We start from the raw sequence: 17,109 nt of genomic DNA, 5'->3' as shown, positions 1-17,109 counted from the left end.
TCTAATTCTTATTATTCTTTATTTTACTTACTGCTAATAAACTTTTCTTTCTACCCTTTTAAAGTTTTGGGTCTGCTTTGACTTCCTCCTAATCCTGTCTCACAGCAGGAAATGAATAAATAATTCAAAAAAGTACATAAGCATTTGGCTAACACTGAACCCACCACATTAATAAGTGTGTTGGACAGGAAATATCAAATTGGAGAACCAAAACCACTACAGGTTAGAAAATACCTCCAGGATCAATGAGTCCCACCTGTGACCCCTCCCCACCTTGTCAGCAGTGCAGAGCACTGAGTGCCACGTCCAGGCCTTCCTTGGACACCTCCAGGGATGGGCACTCCAAACCTCCCTGGGCAGCCCCTGCCAAGGTCTGACCACCCTTTCCATGGGGAAATTCCTCCTGGTGTCCAGCCTGAGCCTCCTCTGTCACAGCCTCCTGTGCCTATTCCCTGGGACCAGAGCCCGACCCTCTCCTCCTGTCAGGGAGTTGTGCAGAGCCAGAAGGTCCCCCCGAGCCTCCTTTTCTCCAGGCTGAGCACCCCCAGCTCCCCCAGCCACTCCTCACAGGACTCATTCTCCATACTCTTCCTCAGCTTCACCGCCCTTCTCCTATCATTTCAACCTCCTGCTCTGAAACTACTAAACAATTAAATCCAAACTAAAATTGAAAACAACAGCAGTTTCTCACTAATATATGCTCACAAAAAGATACTCTGTTTGCCATGAATACTTTCACCAGTAAAAGAGGAGCCCCAAGATAAACAGAAATTGGCATGGAAGGGTTAAACAATATCAAAGATTATTTTCACACTCAAATACTCATGTTTTTTCTATGTTCCTGAAGTTTTATAAATAGCATAAAAGCTAGATGGCATAGCAAGAGTCCTAATTATAAACAAGTCATAATTAAGCACCATCTCTAAGTTATATAACATCAATATAAGTGTATTCATTATGTAAATGGTTATTTTATTGCTCATTTAAAATACATAATGGAAATGCAGATAGTAGGTGGACAGCATGCTAAATAAGGGCACAAATGAAGGAAACATATCTTGGCAGAAACTGGAGCTGTAGGTGTGAAAGAACAAGTGCAACACTTAGTTGACTCTTCCATCACAGACAAGAATATTCACTTGTGAGCTGGTTTCATGCATCAAATCCCAGTCTGGAGGTTTCAGTCAGAGTCATTCACCACATTTGCTTTGTCTTTCAGGAGCCTCTCTCCCTTCTCTCTCAAGAGGGCATGAGAAAGATGAGGATGACACACAGGCACCAGAACTCTTGCTATTTTCTCTGCCAGAATCAGTTAAAACTAAACCCAAGAACTCCCCCTGTATGCAAAGCTGACCAGCACTTGGGGTTGAACGAAATACCTGAAGAGCTTAAAAATTTTCAGCTACTTGAGCTCCTAAGGAGGCAGCCAGAGAGTGCAGAACTCATGTTTTCTGTGGCCAGGCCCACAGGCCAGGGAATTCTTCATTTCCACACCTCTACTACTCAAGCAAATTTCTGAAATCTGTGAGGCAAAATAATAATAATAATAATAATAATAATAATAATAATAATAATAATAATAATAATAAATTCATCACCCCAGACTAGAGCTGGCTCACCTGGATTCACAGCAGGTGAACTATATTTGTGGTTTTGATCAGGAAACCTCCCCGTGTGACCCCTCCTGGGAGTCTGTGGCTGTCACACTCCCATGACCAGAGGCAGCAGCCAAGGAACACCCCATAAGTCCAGATAAACCTCTATTGAAAGCAGCAATTGATGCCTTAGGATTTTAGCTTTTGTATTCTTCATGTATTTGTAATCCTGCAATTCTTTGGTGTGTAACTCTAAACTCCATATACAGTGCTAACTACGGTCTTCACATTTTGGTCAGACAGAACAGTTCCTCTCTAGGCCTGGGAGTCAAGGACACCTCAGTGTCTCAGGCCCCAAAAAATGTAAACAAAAGGGAGTTGAGAGAGGAGCAAATTTGGGGTAAAGGACTTCATTACCTGAAGCTGTAACTGAAAGATTAAGCCCCAATATGCAAATGAACCCAACTTATAAAAGTGTGAAAACCCATGACCCGTCATCCATTTTTGGGTGTAGCCCCTGGGGGTGCTTTGTCTGCCCTAAATGTACCTGAAGGCCCTTCAATAAATATAACTGCTTTTTATTCTCTTAATTTTGTCTGGTCTCTGTTTTTAGGCAAGCCCAAAAAAGGCATCACAACCACTCCATCAGACACCTGCTGAGTGCTCACACCTAATTTTGACAACACTTTATTTATTTGGCCAGAATGTGAAGCAACATGACTTGGCATTTTCCAAATAAGCCTCTCCTCCTCCCTCTCAGTATTTAATGTCTGTTTTATTTTACAACCCCCTGGTTTCAGCTACTGAAGTTGTCAGCTTGTAGGCACTTAATAACAACATTTAGTTCTTCAAATTTTATGTAAGGAAAACATTAGTCAGTTCTTTTAAAAACAGTTCCCTATTTTAGGCTTCTTTGAGAAATTTGAAGTGCAAAAATTAGCAGTTGTCAGCATGCAAACCAAATATTTAAATATCCTTTAAAAATAAATATTCTACCAAACATTTACTCAAATCTATTCTGAGTACTACAAAAAGCTTCCAGGCAAATTCACAACTCACTCCCTTCGGCTTCCCTCCAAGCTTTTTTTGTCCCCCAGAAGCTCAGCACAACCTCTGCAAGCCTTTACCTGAGACATCTCCTGTCTAAAATTCTTAATTATGATACTGCTGCTTGTTGAGCAGGATTCATAATTAATATCCCTACAGCACTGGTATATCTGGCTATCCCACATAGCTCAAGATTTACAGTTTGTTGGTTTTCCAGCACATTTGATTCTGTAGTAAAAGAAAAAATCTCTGACCCTACAGGATGAGTTGGGCGGAAAGGGATCTTTAAAATCAGCTTGATGTCTTTCAGTTCATCAAAATCCTGCCTGTTACCTCCACACCTCCTTCTAAACCAAGCAGATCTTCAAAATCAGATTCAACAGGGGAAATCTTGGTCTGCAGATACCAGACTTTGCTGAAGCAAAAGTTGGGGAATATCCTGTCCATTCAGCTTCCTTAAAGCGGGTTTGGCAAATCTCTCTGTTATATTTACTAACATTTAAATAAAACCCCAGAAACAGCATAGGTCCCTGGTGTTCACAATACAAACCTAACCAGAACACCACAACTCTCAGGGCATATCAACAAGCAAAAAACCTTCCACACTAAAATGAGGGTGTTTCAGCATCAATCCTCAACAGAATTCCCAGGCCTACATTATTTAAGCCATGCTGGGAATACTTAATCTCATGCTTAAATCTCGCACCTTACTACCACATTTGGACTAAAGTCCACCCTGAAATTCTGAAAAAAACATTAAACTTCACCCGGGAATAATTTGTTTAAATAAATTTTAAATAAATTAAAGCTTTGTCTAGTTAGATGCCCAGCTCAGCAGTATGTGAGCAGGCAGAGCAGTTCCCTCACTCATGTCCTGCCTTTGCAGACACATCACCAAGTCCTTGAAAATGCACCAGGAGCAGTCCCAACTCCTGAAATGGGATTAATTTCAGCATAGAAAAGTGGACTGGAGTTAAGGCAACTGGATATTAAATAGTCTTATTTATTTTATTGAGTAAGATGTACTCAAAAAAGCCTAAGGGCTTTTTTTCCTTCTTTCTAGACAGGAATAAAGTTATTCCCTACAGGTATCACATTTGTAGACTGGAAACCTTGATATTTCCAGAACTTTCCAGACAATTCTTCCTTAAGTAGCATTGTATCCTGAAATATGTTCAGACTTTGAATTTTACAAAAATCTGACTCAATTTTGTCATATTTGATGCCAATTTCTTGGGATTTTTTAAATGACTACCAGTTTCTGCTCCAAGTCAGGACAGAAACGAGTTAAAAACCATCTTTTATCCAGTTACCTCTCTATCCCGGAGCAAGGAACTCCAATGCAGACTTCCACAGAAATACCAGAACATGCTCTCCAATGCTACAGAGACAGTGTAGAACATACAGACAGTTTATTTTCTGGAACCTTTACTCTGACATTAACAAAAAATTTCTCAGATAAACTCAGCTGGGCTTGAGCCTTTCCAGCCATGCAGCAGAATAGAAGCACAGTTCTGTAAATCTCATACATGAAGCATGACATCCATCAGGTCTGTGACTGCATAAAGATGGCAATTAATCTTTTCTTGAAAGATATTTAATTTTACTGTCTTGAGGCGTACAAAATTTGATTTCTATTCAGAAAAATTTGAGTTATCTTTTCCAAGGCATAATCTGGATTTTATTCATTAAATTAATGAAATTATGCAGTATCATTTCCAAGCGTGAACTGCTGTTTAAGTGCTGTGATTTGCTAAAAGAATACTCAATAAATACTTTATTATGGTTTCTGGACTCTAATTAGCTGCACACAGCAGGCTGAATCTCTGTGACTATATTTGTCCAATGGTCAAAATCCCATTATAAATGGTCATTTATATACAGGAATGTAAATTGTGTTTTCATCATAGCCCCTCTACCACAAAATTAAAAACTAACTCATTCATTAGCAATTACAAAGTGCTGATACACAGGGGGTTTTTTGGGTATTTTCGCTGCAGAAGTCTGGCCAGAAGGACTAAAGCTATTGACTGAAAGGAGGGGGGAAAAACTGCAGCAACTTGCATCATGTATTATAGATCTCCTGAGAAATCCCAGTGGTAGCCAGGCTTGAGAGGCAAAATTTCCTCCTCAGATCCTCAAGGAAACAGCTGAGTTGGGCATTCAGAGCATGGAGAGGGAGCAGATTCCCCCAAAGTCAGGCTGACATCAAGGTATGGTAACTGAATATCACCACTCAGTGCCATCCCAAGGGGGGAAATTTGCAATGAATTTCAAACACTTCAATCCACATGTGTGAATTTAAAGGGAAGGTGGTGGAAAAGCAAGGGTAATATTAGATTTTAGAATTTTAAGGATAGCAATAAGCCATTGTGTGAGGGTCTAGAGGTGACAGTTCAGCTAAAGAAAGAAAATTCAGCCCCTGGTTATTAAGGCCCCAGTTTCAAGACTGTGGGGTCAGGACATTTTATACCTCAATAAAAGCAGCTGTCCTACAAGTACAAGCTGCATTATATTGTCTTTAAGCTCCATCATCCAAAGTCATATTAACACACTGAAGTTAGCTGCAAATAGTGAGAGAAAGATATTTAATAGATCTCAGAATAGAAGAGGGATTTTTAGCAGTGAGAATAAAAACATCTCCACAACCATACAGTGCTCATGAAACTTGCTGTGTCTAATCCTGTTTTTTTTTTTTTTTCCCCACACCATTTGCCATAATTTAAGTGTGAACTGGGAACTCCTCCAAACTCACTCAGAAAGATGTTTCTTGGTTTACTGGGCGAATTCCAAACTGATGATGTTTCAGGGAAAAATCCAAAAATTCAACAGCTCACAGAGCAAAAAGGCAAAATATTTACCCCACTAGAGATGCCTGGAGGTTGAACTGATTACTTAAAGCAGTGTGATTTGATGATTTGGCTCTGGACTTGTCCAAAATGTTCAAGTTTATTTTCCTTTGCCTTTCTCTGGGAAAACTCTGGCAGAAGTAGTCTTGTGGCACCCTTTTCTCTTTCTAGTTTTTTACTCAAGATGCTCCGTAATTACTTGATTTTTTTTTTTAAGACACAAACTGGAGACCCTAAATCCTACTGCCAAGTTTTCCAGCAAAATGCAGTTAATTTCTACTATTGTAATTTTTCTACTTTTCACTCAGGATTCTTTTCTCCCTGCATTTCACACCAGGGACTTTGGTATGACTGTCAGCTAGAAAATTATCAATTAATTGAGGAAACTTTTCCCTTCTGTAGCTTCTCTCATTAGTGAGAAGAAAAGGAGGAAAACAAAAGAAACTTAAATTATTTATCTGCGTATTTCTCCATATAGCCAAGATTCAATCAGAAGAAAGTATACACATATTAATCATGTTGTGCACCCCTCAGAGAAATGACATTATTTCCAGAGCTTGGGAAATGCCTCCATTGCTCCTAATTTAAAATGAGGATGCAGAAACATTATTAAACACAGTAATTTAAGTGGAAAAAATGGGTCATTTCTAGGCAGAGTCTACTTGTATCCCTCTGTCCTGACAGCTCCCCACAGGACAGGTGGGGATGGGATACTCCATGTGACAACACCTTTTCTCTGGAGCTGCTAAGGCATCACTTTGTCCCCAGGCATTCAGATCTACTTTGCCACAGGACTGGTAAAAAGATATTGAAGGGAGAAGGGAAGGAGTTTCACCAGGGACTTTCCAGCTTTGGAAATATAAATTATTCTTTTTACTTTCAGCCCTTAAATTCTACCCATGACTTAAGGAGACCCACAGGGAAGGCAGCTCACTAAAAGCAGGGAGCGGCTGCCTTCCTGCCCTCATTAAAGGGAGGATACTTTCCAACAGGGAGGGAGGAAGGGGAAGAAAAGCTTGATGAAGGAAGGAATGGAAGACAAATGTAATTCCCCATCCAGCTGGAAGAAGAGAACAGTGAGGAACCACTCTAGACTGGGAATTTCAAGGATCCAACTATCACGTGCAAACAGACCAGGCTGTAACAATGCTGCAATGTCCTGTAAGCTGTAGATTCAGAGGAGAAACTGAATCCTAAATGAATAATACTCCAAAACACCTTATCAAGAAAAACACCTTAATAATGTTTGACTTTCATATTTCAACAGGTACGCTTGGGTAAACAGCTGGAGTGAGGGGAACCATACTGGAGACAAGGGATTCTGTGTATCCTTTGGCAAACTCAACCCTTCAGGTTCTCAGAACCTTAAAAAAGTCTATTTATCTCTCTATAGGTTGGTGCATATCCCAGCCCCAATAGTTCTCAGCACAGCTGTAGAACTGGTCACCCCTTGAGGTTAACTGTGCGAAACACAACAGGCATACTTCAACGATTCATACAATTTAATTGATGTGGTTCCACCATAATTAGTAAGGTAATATATTCATCAACAAAAAGGTAATCAACATGAAATATCTAGAATGAATATTATAAATACAAATTCTAAGAGGTGCCATGTTTTAGAATATTCATTTTGCATTATTAACAAACCCCTCTGGATCCATTAAGTGAGTGGAATGGGTGAAATCCTGTGAGCCAAACCATCCCAGGCTTCACCAGTTTGAAGCCTAATGCAGAGTTATGGCCTAAATATCTTTGTAAAAATATTTTTTCACAAAAACAATACCCTGGTCCCCGGATTTTTAAATAAACCTGCAATTGTAATTGGATGGACTCAAATTCTACTACCACAGATCTGCTATTTTCTGCACATACAATTTGGTTTTAGCAGTTGCAGAGAACAGTGATGTTCTACACAGCAAGTCCGACACATCCAGAGCACAGCAGCCTCAAAACATATGTGTGAAACTTATTTTCTGCTTTCTTAAGTGGAAATAACTTATTAGTTTTAGCAGGAATCTGCCCAGTGGAGCGTGGAGGTCTGTGCTCCTACAGACCTTTAATAATCGCAGCAAGCTCTGGCAGCACCCAGACTTTAACAGTGAAGTGGATGTTGCCAAAATCTACATACCCAGTGTGACCTATGATATTAATTAATGCTGGCCCAAAATGCAATCCAATTGCTTTAAATATTTGTAGTGTTAGTGAAGTTAATGCCAAAATCAAGTGCCTTTTTGACCTAAAATTTAGGAACTCAAGAATGATTCTTTGCTCAGCTGTTTCCTAAGCTGGGTAAATTATTTAATTTTTATTAAATAATCGATTTTCTCCTTTATGGTTTCCCAGCTATAATGGAGTAGACACTTCACAACACTGGCAGAAGGACTACATTAACATTCACCCCATTAGCTCTAAACAACTGAGAGGAACTATTCTCTAGGATGTAAGGATTCTCCCAAATTTTTATAGATAACAAGTGTTAGACAGTCCCCTTTTCTTTGCCTTGGTATTTTTAGAAAAAGCACTTCTCAGTGAATTCACAGGAAAGGGGACCTGTTCCTACTGTTTGGAGTTTTCCAGTCACTGATGGCAGACTGCACTCCAGCAGCATGAGCTGTGTCATGCCCAGTTTAACATCAGACAGATAAGTGTCATTTAAAAAGCCCTAAATATAATGAAATTATAGTGAGGAAACATAGTAGTAAAGCAAATTATTATCTCTGTATGATCACATGATGTGGAAAGATACTTTCTCCACTTTTTAGATATATAGTTCATCCATGGAACTATAGATATATAGTTCATCCATGGAATTTTGAAAAAGATTTGTGGAGTGATGCTGGATGTTTTTTTAATTAAATGTATATAGTTTCTTTTGTTTTTGTTTGCTTTTTGTTAGTTTGGTTTGGTTTTTTTACTAATAAACATGCAGAGATTAACTCTGCTCAGCCAAACTAGTCAGCAATTTCTGCCAATTCCTTTTATCTGCAGTGTTTCCTTTGGAAGCAACAGTGGGCTACACCTAATGAGCTTTTGGATTTGGATAGCAACAAAATAATGAAATCAAGTAAAATCCATCTTCAACTAAACAATAATAAACCACTTTTATGGCTGAACAACTATTCAGGTATTTTCTTTAATCAGACTTTTATAGTGACATATATACCTTTTAGCAATATTTTTTAAAAAAATCATTATAATCTAGAAGATGATGGAACGCCACAGCTATTTTAGGTCAAGTGGGTTTTAGGTCTTTGGTAAGGACCAGGATATTTTAGGATATTATGTCACAGCCAGACATAGTTTTACCCAGGGAAAGTTCAGGATTTATAGCTCTGCCTTCAAACACCGCTCACTGACTTTAGATGAATAAAAATATATTGCTGAACTATGGATTAATAAAAATAGGCTGTTAAACTCCATTTTCCTCCTGCTCCCCAGATTGGGCCTAAGCATATACTGATAATTGTAATATATTATATCCTCTGCATAATGTTTGTGTATTTTTCTCGCTTAAGATTCACTGCAGAGTGAAGATAATTTATGTGTTTACCTCAAACACTCACCCGGCTGTCAACGGGTCTAGGAAAAACTCAACAATGGCTTAAAGCAGTTAAATTAACACAAAACCTTAAATGCCACCGGTACTTCAAACTTTCCTTTAAATCTTAATTTCCACAGGGGGGAAAAAAGAAAAACAGAAAGACTTTATTTGTTAAGAAGATGAGCACTTGAAAAGCAGTTACACTCTGGTGATAAATATTCAATCAAATGATGCTTTCATATTCCTTAACATTTTCAGAAAAACAACAGGCTTGATCTTCACTAGACTTTTACCTGAGAAAAAGCTGGTGTAGAAAGACACACTACTAAACTTTATTTTAGGTTCTCCTTTTTTTCTAGATTGCAATACCAGCAGCCTACTGTTTATCACACAAAAAGAGTAAAATGAAGCCCCACCCAAAGAACACATAATTAATATTCAGAATAAATAATGTCTGCATTACTTAACTTAGCCCATAAGTTTAAAAGAAGAAAAATAGCTCTGAAAGCATTTATTATGCCAGCTCAATTGGGAATTGTTTTTGTAGTTATTTTGTTAAAACAAAAGGTACTTCTCCTCTGTTAACTCTCTGCATCAAGCAGAGCAGTATTAGGGAGGCTCTCAACACCACAGCAATTGAGATTAATGATGATAAGGTCGAGTGCCTTCGGGTAAGAAGCAGGGGGAAGGCCAGCAGCCTGGTGGGAGTCTGCTACAGACCACCCAACCGGGATGAGGAGGTGGATGTATTAATCTATAAGCAGCTGAAGGATGTTTCAGGATCACCAGCCCGTAGTTCTTGTGGGAGACTTTAACCTGCAGGATGTCCACTGGGAACTTAACACAGAAGAGAAACGGCAGTCCAGGAGGGTCTTAGAGTGTATGGAGGAGAACTTCTTGTCACAGCTGGTGAGTCCCCTACCAGGGGAGGGTCTACACTTGACCTGCTGTTTGCAAATGGAGGAGGGCTGTCTGGAGGTGTGGTGGCTGGAGGCCTCTGGGCACAGTGACCATGAAATCATAGAGTTTTCAATATTAGGTGAAACAATGAGGGGCATCAATAAAACTTCCACACTGGGCTCCTGGAGGGCAGACTTTGACCTATTGAAGAGACTTATTCAGTGAGTTCCTTGGGAAGCAGCCCTTAAAAACAAAGAAGTCCCGGAAGGATGGGCATGCTTCAAAATAGAAATCTTGAAGGCACAGAAACACACTGTCCCTTTGTGCCAAAAGATAAGTCAACAAGGAAAACTACCAGTCTGGATGGGCAAAGAGCTTTTGAAGGAACTGAGGAAGATAAAGAGGGTGTATCATGTTTGGAAGCAAGGTCAGGTATCTCAGGAAATGTTTAAGGGAGTTGCTAAGTCATGCAGGAAAAAAACTAGAGAGGCAAAAACCCAGTTTGAACTCAATCTGGCCACTTCTGTGAAGGATGATAAAAAGATTTTTATAAATGCATTAATGGCAAAAGGAGGGTCAATCTCCATTCTCTATTAGATGTGAGAGGGAATTTAGAAAAGATGAGGAAAAGGCAGAAATACTTAATACCTTCTTTGTCTCAGTTTTCAACAGGAAGACAGGATGTTCCCAAGATAACTGTCATCCTGGGTTGGTAGATGGTGTCAGGGAGCAGAATGGTCACCCTCTTATGCAGGAGGAAGCAGTCAGAGATCTGCAGAGCCACTTAGATTCTCACAAATGTATGGGACCAGATGGGGTCCACCCTAGGGTGATGAGGGAGCTGGCAGATGAGCTTGCAAAGCTATCCTCCATCATTTACCATCAGTCCTGGCTCAGCAGGGAGGTCCTAGATGACTGGAAGCTGGCCAATGTGACACCTATCCACAAGAAGGGTAGGAAGGACGATCTGGGAAACTGCAGGCCAAGCCAGCCTGACCTCAGTGCCTGGAAAGACAATGGAACAGATCATCTTGAGTGCCATCACACAGAACTTACAGGACAGCCAGGGTATCAGACTCAGCCATGGATTTAGGAGAGACAGGTCGTGCCTGACCAACCCGATCTCCTTTTATAACCAGGTGACCCACCTGGTGGATGAAGGACAGGCTGTGGATGTTATCTATTTGGACTTCAGAAAGGCTTTGACACTGTCTGCCACAGCACACTCCTGGAAAAGCTGGCAGCCCACGGCTGGGACAGGAGCACTCTTTGCTGGGTTAGGAACTGGCTGGATGGCTGAACCAGAGATTGGTGGTGAGTGGTGCTGCATCCAGCTGGGGACAGTCACCAGTGGTGTCCCTCAGGGCTCTGTGCTGGGGCCATTTCTGTTTAATATTTTTACTGATGACATGGATGAGGGGATTGTGTCCACCATCAGTAAGTTTGCAGATGACACCAAGCTGGGAGCATATGTCGATCTGCTAGAGGGTTGGATGGCTCTCCAAAGGGACCTGGACAGGCTGGATAGATGGACAGAGTCCAATAAAGTGAGCTGCAACAAGTCCAAGTGCCGAGTTCTGCACTTCAGCCACAACAATACCCTACAGGCTGGGGACAGAGTGGCTGGACAGTGCCCAGGGGGCGACTGATGGACAGCAGGCTGGACATGAGCCAGCAGTGTGCCCTGGTGGCCAAGGAGGACAACAGTGTGGCCAGCAGGAGCAGGAAGGTTATTCTTCCACTGTACTTGGCACTGGTGAGGCTGCACCTTGAGTGCTGTGTCCAGTTCTGGGCCCCTCAGTTTGGGAAGGTCGTTGAGATGCTCAAACACATCCAGAGGAGGCAATGAGCCTGATGAGGGGCTTGGAACACAAGCCCTGTGAAGATGAGCTGAGGAAGCTGGGGGTGTTTAGCCTGGAAAAAGAGACTCGGGGGTGACTTTATCACTCTCTACAACACCCTGAAAGGTGGCTGTAGCCAGGTGGGATTGGTCTCTTCTCCCAGGCAACTATGGACAGAACAAGAGGACACAGCCTTAAGCTGTGCCAGGGGAAGTTTAGCTCAGAGATTAGGAAAATGTTTTTCACTGAAGGAGTCATTGGACACTGGAATCATCTGCCCATGGAGGTAGTGGAGTTACCAACTAGCAATTAGCAATTCCCTAAATGGGGTAGAGTTATTATCTGAGATTAGATCTACCAGAAGTATCAAGGCATTTGAACAGTCCTGTGCTTTACAGCTTCAATCCCTGGTGTCTTGCTAGGATATTCCAATTTCAGCTTGAAAGTACAGATCATACTGAATTCCACTCCTACAATTTATGTACACATTCTTCCAATCTCACCAAGTACTCCATTATTCTAGGATTTATTCCAGAAATCTGCTAGTTTAGAATTAAGCAATTCATACTATTTTTTTCCTTTGTTCACTTACAGTCTTAATTTTTTCATTATCCCATTATTATTTTCAGATATGAATTGTTACCTATATAGTCTTTATTGCATCACAAATGACACCCATATGCTGAATTAACCTTGGAAGGAGCCTCAGCACATCAGGCAAGCAGGACATATGAATAGATATTGTTGTTTCCCACTCATTTAGGCATCACCTGGTCCCCCAGGCTCCTGGTTATCCCAGAGACAACTTGGCTGGAGAGCTATGCAGGCATTTATTTTCTCCCTAACTCATGGATCATGGTTCTCCTTCCAGCCTAATTATGTTCCTATAAACTACAATTAGTTTTTCCTGTTTACCAATTAGCCTGGAGGATTTGCTGAATGTATTTTGACATTCAACCACAAGGTACTTGCAGAAAGTGCAAATTATGAGCTAAGAATTCATTTGTAATACAGTGGAATCTAAATAAAGAATGAATACCTAGTAATTTATTCATGTGGTAACATCAACTACGTAGAGCAATTCCTGTAAAAATCAATGCAGTCGTATTTCCTGGTATTGACATGTGGATTAAAAAACAAGCCCAAAACTACAGAGTACATTTACAAGCAACTTTTAAAACATTCTTTTTAATGCAAACAACTTGTATTATCTCATCTAAATTGTTTTGTGTGATATTCTTTGTCCCTATTTTTATTAGTGAAGATAAATGCTGAGTGTAGTATTTCCTTTCAGCTGGTTCCATTGGTGTTATCTATATGTAAAGAATACAAACATAATGAAAAACTCTTCCAATAAGCTCCCTTGAGGCAGTGAGATTCTGGGGGCAGTAGGAAAATCCTTCTTTCATCACATTTAAGGAATAATCTGATGATTTCGTAGTGTACAGCAATCAACAGCTGGTGAGTTTGATTAAATATTGAAGCTGAGGCATTTAATCAATCCTGATAACCATTCATGGGAGGCACATTGAGGCTCAGGCATTTAATCAATCCTGATGGCCATTAATGGCAAGAGCTATATACCACAAAGCAATAAAGATTAGGGCTATTATACAAAAACTGCCATGGGGAAAGAGAAGAAGGAAAAATATCTCCCACTCTCTCAGAGGATGGGCCCTGTTAAAGTTCTTTGGATTTTCCAAAGAGATAATCAGTGCTTCACTCTTTGACATCCATGTACTATAGATGTTGATAATGTGGTGGTGGGAACAATCTCCACAATGCCCAATTTAGCCATTTTGGAAGTAAAATGAGAGAGAGAAAGAGCACAAGAGAGAGAGATAGAGAAATTAAAGCAACCAACAGAGAGCAGAGAGAGGATGGAAAGTTTTCTCCTTCCAAAGAACTAACGAGGTCCTCGGAGATGCTGTGGCCAGCAGAGCCATCCAGCCAGGTATTCCTGCATTCCTGTCTGACCACTCGGTCAGGAACTGTATTGCCAAGGGGCTTGGCAGAGATTGGCATCTGACACTGCGTGAGTGGGAAAAATTATTAAAATTCTGTGTTTCTGCTGCCTAGCTTTTTACACACACACTCCCCCCTCCCCAAAAAAAAAAAACCAAACCCAGAGAAAAGAATTCTTCTTTCCCAGCCAAATCACTCCTAGAGAGAACAAGATTCACTAGGTTTTGGAATTTTAGTCTATTGAGGTTGTATGTGAGTTTTTATCAAGTGTTTCCTTACACGTAAGAGCTTTCCAGCTGCTTCTGCAGAGCAAAAGCTGCAATCAGAAAGTCTTGCAAAATTTTTGATGCGTGAAGTGAAATCAAAAAGCCTTTCTAATTAAATGAACTGATATTCAAACCTGAACACTGTAGGTCTCCAAAATATTGATCACATATTTTTTTAATAATCTATATTGTGAAAAAAATCCTGCCATTTGATGAAGGCACCGTTGATACTTGAGCAATTATTTCCATAAAACTTTAGTCAAGGGTGGACAGACCTTCAGGGGCAGAATTACTATTGTTAAACAACAAAGAATACTTTTGGATCACACAATCTTATTCAGGAAGCAGAAGCCAAATGTTTTCTCAAAGGAAATAGGCTGGGTCATACCCTAATTAAATGAGGTTTAAGAGCTTGTCCTAAGATAACTGTTCATTACAAGGACTCCTGACCTTGCTAAAGGAGTAGTCCTGCTCCTTGTTGGGTTATATATTTGTTTACCTGCCTTGGCTGTTCAATTTGTAGCTTGAGAATGTGCAATGTCTCCGTGTTAGTGTATTTGAATTAATGAGAAATGCACCTCATCAATGCCAGTGCCTCTCCCCTTCCCCTTTCCCTGCCCCTCCCTCTCTGCTGCTGACAGCTTTCATGGAAAAGCATTCCAACAAAATCCAAAGTAGTGGCAGCAATGGATTCACAGCTTCCTATTCGCCATGATTATCATAATTACAGTGTTTAACCACTGTAATCTTACCTGTTACACACACAAAAATTCATTTTTCCACAATAGTTGTTCTTCACATGAATAATTCCAGTGCTGTATGTGCAACAGGAATGTTAATAAAGTTGTCACGTATGAGTGACTTTTACAAGGTCCAGTTCCAAGAGCTGTTAATTTAAAGCCATTCTCAGTATATTTAAATTTTACAGGCAGTGTTATCAGTGGTGTCACTGTACACATTTATATTGCTTTTCTATTACACCTGCATTTTCTATTCTCCTATGCAAGGCAGGGTGGATTCTATTAATACATCAGAAGACACAGGAAAGTGTTCCACCTTCTCAGAGAGGGGGAGTTACCATATCCAGCTCCTCCTTCCCACAGTTCCCTACTGAGGTAGTTCAGTGACCCCAATAAATAATGTTAATAATTGGGTCCTCAAATATAATATCAGAGAATTTGCATACATTTCCTTTCAATTGTCTCTCTCCCTGGGAAGCAGAAATTGCAGAACAATTCTTCAATATTAAGAACTGGAAGGCAGGTAATTATATATAGTTGTTGAGTTTATTTGTTTTGTATTATTTTTTACTGATGCTGATGGGCAAATCCAAAGTATAACTATTAAAAATATGTAAAGTACTGTGGCAAGCACTAATTATTAAAAGCAGGAGTACAGCTCAGCAATTATAACCTCTTGTATCCACCAGTCAGCCAAGACCTAAAGAAGTCCTTCAGAATTAATTGTGCTTTTCTCAGAATGCTGCTGACAATGCAGGAGATTTGCCTAGGTCAAGAGGACATTTCAGTGTATAATCACACAAGCCTGCAAAACTACCTGAGATCTCCCAGATACCATGGACATTCAAGCCAGCTGTGAGAGGAAAAGCATTTCTCTTTTTAAGATACAACGGGATGAAGGCAATCTGGAGATTTTGTCTTTTCTATAGATCTGATGACAGATCCTTCTCAAACCAGCAATCAAAAATGACACCATTAAATTATTAGAGGACAAAGTTGCCAACACGAAGGTTGATTTGAAAATTCCGTTTTTAAGAATGGTCCAAATCAGGCTATTGGGTGTTCTAGCATGGAGTTTGGTGTTCTGAACAATGTAATTTTCCTTCTCAAAGTGAATAAAAATGTCAAGGGCCTCACATTTGAGGGGGAAAAATGGCAACTGTAAAGCACTGAGAAAAGCTCTGTCACACCAGCTACCTTGAAAGGAAATTAATATAGAATACACAATAATGGGAATAGACACAAATATGGGAACCAGCTGAATTTCATGGCAGCATTACACTGGTCTGAGGTTATTTAATGAAAAGAGGAAGGTTTGGGAGATGAAAGTGTAATTATTGAAGAGAGTGCAAGAAACTGCAAACTTGAAAGTGAATAAATAGGACTGCAGGGAAGAAAAGAAGAAAGAATCCAAACCATTGAACTATTTCAGGGAACACTCCAACATTTCTTTAGTGAGACTACAAAGGTACCTTTGGAAGAGAGTGCTGGGCACCTACTTAAACCAGCCTAAGTGGGAATAATATCAATTAAAATAGAAGTTCATCATTTTATCAAGGAGATAATAGAATACAAGAATAGAATTATTAAAAAGAAAATATCTGTTTCAAAATATTTGAGTGCATAGGCAAAGGAAAATGAAATGGTGATGGATATGTGCCTGCTCTGGGTATGTGGGAAGGATCACCAAAGTCCTGAATGTGTGGGAATCCAGAAAACCCAACTGACATTTAGATGTGTCAGCAGTTACATCAACAACTTTGCAAATAAGACCTTAAAGGAGAAGAAATAAAGTAAGAAAATAAATAAATATTGAAGCAAAATATTTTCTGTACATTAGTTCTTTAGTAAATTTCCTGGTGAGAATAATGAAATATGGCTGGAAGAAATGTGAGCATAAAATGAAGGTGAAAGATGTAATTTCTAGCCTTGAATCAATGTTCTTTGATGCAGCCTTAATCATTAATTCACAAGGGAATCCAATTTTACTTAATTAAAATATTGGACTAATAATAGATTTGATTCTATAGAGAAAAATAATCCGTGTTCATCAGCTTAATGTGTATTGTTGAACTGTGAATTTACTAACCTGGCTGATATCACCTATTATTTTATCTTTCCATCTCCTTCATGGGAGAAAAGAGCCCAGATCATCACTCCAAAGGCTCCAAACCCTGCCAATCTGAGCAGAGGTCAGAGCTGAAAAGTGTAAGTGCCTCCAAGTTCCCCTTCACTCTCCACTAAATCCACTTCTGCAAAAAGGTTTCATTTTCTCAGTACAATTTAGGGTAGTACCTAAAGTCCTACAGTGCTGGAGAAATGACAGCCACTTAAAAAGCTTATTTTATATTTTACAAACTTT

General features: G+C 39.8%; 2 long non-coding RNA genes across 3 annotated transcripts; both read left to right on the top strand.

The window, feature by feature from the left end:
- The first annotated feature begins 2,878 nt into the window (after positions 1-2,878).
- Positions 2,879-6,975, top strand: LOC137485328 (uncharacterized). Its single transcript, XR_011005277.1, has 4 exons — positions 2,879-4,192; positions 4,643-4,860; positions 6,375-6,652; positions 6,759-6,975. It is a non-coding gene; the product is annotated as an uncharacterized lncRNA (long non-coding RNA).
- A 563-nt stretch (positions 6,976-7,538) lies between these two features.
- Positions 7,539-16,665, top strand: LOC137485237 (uncharacterized). Of its 2 annotated transcripts, XR_011005232.1 has the most exons (3): positions 7,539-7,934; positions 8,483-8,618; positions 15,486-16,665. It is a non-coding gene; the product is annotated as an uncharacterized lncRNA (long non-coding RNA). The 2 variants fall into 2 exon arrangements; XR_011005231.1 differs by lacking the exon at positions 7,539-7,934 and having other exon boundaries at positions 8,408-8,618.
- The last annotated feature ends 444 nt before the right edge of the window (positions 16,666-17,109 follow it).

This window comes from Anomalospiza imberbis, chromosome 19, assembly GCF_031753505.1.
Source record: "Anomalospiza imberbis isolate Cuckoo-Finch-1a 21T00152 chromosome 19, ASM3175350v1, whole genome shotgun sequence".
Lineage (NCBI taxonomy): Eukaryota > Metazoa > Chordata > Aves > Passeriformes > Viduidae > Anomalospiza > Anomalospiza imberbis.
Note: the sequence above shows the minus strand (reverse complement) of the source record. Positions and strands in the feature narration are given on the sequence as shown.